Below are 4,190 nucleotides of genomic sequence, written 5' to 3'. Positions count from 1 at the left end.
TCCAAATAGGTGCTTTAGACCACTGAGCCATCTCGCCAGCCCCTCCTGTTTACTTTATGGCTGTGACTTTTTTCATGTGTTCATAATTTTTTCCTGTGATTGCTTTCCTTTTCAGGATGATTCCCCCACCCAGCATTCTCATCTAATCCTTTCGTTTTCCTGAGTCTTGGTACAATGCCCACCTTGTTATTTCCCTAAGATTGGCCTGTAGGTCATGGAAGTGTCCTTACTCTGGGTTTATTAAAGAGACATTAAGCAAAAAGAAAAACAATAAAAACTCCTACCAAACAAACTCAAAGGAAAAATAATCCTGGGTGGCGCAACACTTCTGGCCTCCCAGCCTCTAGTGACCTACAACCTGTGGTGGAGTTCCACCAGGACAAAAAGAAGTCAGTGTGTGTCAGCTTCCCTGGAGCAAGCCCTAGGAAGATTGCTTCACAGTGTCCTTCCGGGATATCTGAATATCTAGATATGATATACTGTCACACCGTAGGTGGGGGTAAATTCTTCCATCTCAATTACTCAGGGAGCAATTAGCACCTGCCTACTCCGTGATGAGCTATTTTCAGTCTGTATTTTGAAGGATTGTGGAAGAGCTAGTAACCCAGTTCACAATGACCATCGGGGCCCTGTCATCCCATCCTACCCCTGCCACACCGATGCCATGTAACAGGTTACTTTCTTCTTGCCAGGTCCTGGCGCTCTTGGAAAATGAGCCTTGCCTTGCCTGTTCTTTTGAATAAGACTGTGCCTCGTAGTCAACACTCAGTAAACACTAAATGACCCCAGTGCCAAACTATAGCTACAGCTATAACCTTGCTACTCAAGAGGCTGAGGCAGGAAGATTGCAAATTTGAGACCACCATGGACAACTTAGCTGAATCCTTTCTCAAGATAAAAAAATAACAAGGAATAGGTTCAATCCCCAATACTAGGATAACAAAATCCTGAGTATTCTTTCATTTATTTTTTTATTTTATTCTTTTTTTTTTTTTTGAGACAGTATCTCACTGTGTAGCTTAGACTGGTTTGAACTTTCTTTGTAGCCCAGGCTGGTCTCAAATCCACAGTGATCTCCCTGAGTGCTGCGGTTATAGGTGTATGCCACCACATGGAGTGACTAAATTTATTTTTTTCATCGTCTACTTTGTGCATCAGCTTTCTCAATCTAAAATGAGAGTAACTAACTACTTCTACATGCACCTTCCAGTTTTAACCTTCTATGGGGCTCTTTGGGAAGCCATGCTAGATGATCTTCTATTTCCATGACTGTTCCCAAGCAAGACAGCAGTATCTCCTGATGCAATCGCTGCCTAACCTCTTCAGCCCACACAGGTATTTCCTATGAGCCACTGGACACACTCATCATTTAAAACACATATTTGTTATCTAGTGATATTGTCAGGTTCTTCTTTTTTCTTTTTTTTTTTTAAACTGGGAATCAAACACAGGACCTTATACTTTTCATGCTAGTGCTTGTGCCACTGAGTTACATACTCAGCCCTATTAGGTTGTTCTTTAGATTTTCATATATGTAGGTCCTATGGGTGCAATTTGGGTGAAGGCCTCCAAAGCCAAATGTTGTATAAAATGTGTACAGTAATACTTGTCAGATGATATGTCAAGGCATACTCCCGTTCTATCATGAGAGGCTGCCAGGCTCAAAAGAAACACAAGAATCAAGATCAAAGTTGGTGGTTTGGAAAACTTGGGGTATGATGCTGGTGGTTTTCAAGATAGGAGATCCTGCAATTGGAAGGGGCCTGGCAGAAGGACAAGAGGAAAAGGAATTTCACAAATGTGGCATTTAATAATTCCCTCTTGATGATTCTCAAGGAGATAAGTTACAGAAAGACTGAGACACTAAATCATAGCCAAAGGAATACAAGGGATGACTAAGATATATGGAGGGTGTTTAAGTTTTATAAAATTTGGTAAAAGCCACATTATGATTAATCCCACTCAAATACTCGCACCTGATTTGAACATCAGTGTCATTCTCACCACTTTCTGAATCAGTTTGGGAAGGGCTTTTTTGTGTCCTTAGGAGGGTATGATTGCAAATACAGTTAATTCTGAGTGCGATCCAAGGGAGAGACAGGCCCGTAGGAACCTACCGGTGTGTGGTTCATTCCTCATCCACCTCATTCAATGAATCCAGAGCTGGGTGACTTCTGTGTCATCTCTGAAGTCAAAAGATGTCAACACAGCTGTGACGCTGCAACTAATAATACTCTGATATCTTACTGTGGCTTAGTCCATCGTTTCTCAAATGACTGAACATAGTTTTGGAAATCCTGGTATACAGAACAGAAGAGGAGAAGCAGAGCTAGGAAGACATCCTGGAGAATAACCTTTTTTTTAAGGTGTTGGGGACTTAACCCAGACTCTGTGTATATTGTACCTGCTCTCCTGGGAAGCTGCCCACAAGGCCCAGAATAGGGACCTGCTAGGGAGTAAGAAACTTTTTGAAAAGGAGCAAGCAGAAAGGTGGGGGGACTGTAGCCCTGGGCTTGGCGGATGTCAGGACAACCAAGCCCACCTCTCATTAGGGAGCAGCAAGGAGGGCCGAGGGCCACATCTTGGAAAGTGGAGGGATCTTTGGACCACACCGAGCTCTCAAATGGGTCCAATTTCAACTGAAAGGAGGACTTCAGCTCATCGTTTGTCCTTCTCAAAGAAGTCACTCTGTAAACTAAAAATATCAGCCCACCTTTACACACCCAACAATAAGTGAGCGCATGAGAATGGCTGACCATTCACTCACATACCTGTAGTGAGCGGTCTTAGATCACGAGCTCAAAGACACCAAATAACCAGATTCAAGGACAACATGACATCACAACGTGGAAAAAGAATGTTCTAAGTGAGATAAATCATATGCAGAAAGTTAACTGTTGCAGACAGTGTTTCTTACTTGGAGAAACCCAAAATGCAAATCAAGAGAGATGACAGAGGAGAAAAAACAAAACGAGATGTTCTGAGTGAGTTGGTCCTTTCACCCAGTCCCTGACTTGTAGGACTCCAGCAGGTCTTCAGACTTCCCTTTAATGTTTCATTTCAGTCTCAGCAGCCTCAGATTTGTAAAACTTTCCCCATGTGGGCATGACAAGCTCAGAGGGTGAGCAAAGGAAAAATAGAGATGTTAGATGACACAGTGCAGAGACATGTAATCTTATCCCCGAATTCTGAGAGTAGTTTTATATGGCAATATTAATTTATCTCCAATTGAGATTATTTTTTTTTTTACTAGTGTGAACCTAACTATTGTTTTCTGATGTACTTACTCTAGCAGTATTGTGTTAACATTTATACAACATGACAAAGGCTATGTTAATTGATGTACCTAGCTGTGTATTTCTTAGGTCACCTTTCTAATAAAGGTCTGGGGATAGAACTCAGTGATAGAGTGCTTTTCTGGCATATGCTAAACCTTGGCTGGATTTGATCCTTAGTAGCAATCAACTGACCAATCAGTCAGTCAGTCCATCAATCATAGTCAGGTTTATTGAGGTCTAATTTACATTCAGTCAAATTCACCCTTGAGTTTGGTGAACATCTACGGTCACTTAACCACAACCGTAATAGAAGCTATTTCTGTCATCCTAAAATGTTTTCTCACACCCCTTCCTAGGCGCCCCTCCTCCCTCTCCCTCCCTAACTCTTCCATGGCACTCACTAATCTGATTTCTGTGCTTAGGACACTCTCCAGTTCCTGTGCTGTTTTCGCAGTGCCTTCTAAGAGAAGTCACTCCACTGGGTGACATCTCCACTGGTTGCATCCCTTCATTGCCCAAGGTGGTACCCAGGACCTCAAAGCTACTTAGTCCATAGGTGCTGAATTAATGAATGAATCTTTTGGGTTTAAGATTTTACTGAAGCATATTGGAGATTCTCCCCTCTGATTTCCAGGATATGCCATTTAAGATGAGGCTGATTCCTGTGGGAAAATCTCTACCCAGAGCCTTCATTATCTATACAATCTTAATTTAAAAAATGAGGGGCTGGGAGTGTAGTTCAGTGGCAGGCACAGTGCCTGCCTGGCAAGAGCAAGGTTGTGAGTTTGATTCCTGGTACCAAAAAAAAAAAAAAAAAAATTTTTTTTTTTTAAAGTTTTAAAATGGGATGTAGAGATTTTCCACTGTAGAGGTTTTGCTGATCATCTCAAACATTTCCTAGAAACCAGCCTT

This window comes from Octodon degus, unplaced genomic scaffold (genome assembly GCF_000260255.1).
Source record: "Octodon degus isolate 3935 unplaced genomic scaffold, OctDeg1.0 scaffold00102, whole genome shotgun sequence".
Classification (NCBI taxonomy): Eukaryota; Metazoa; Chordata; class Mammalia; order Rodentia; family Octodontidae; genus Octodon; species Octodon degus.
The sequence above is the reverse complement of the archived record's forward strand: the minus strand, read 5'-3'. Positions refer to the sequence as shown.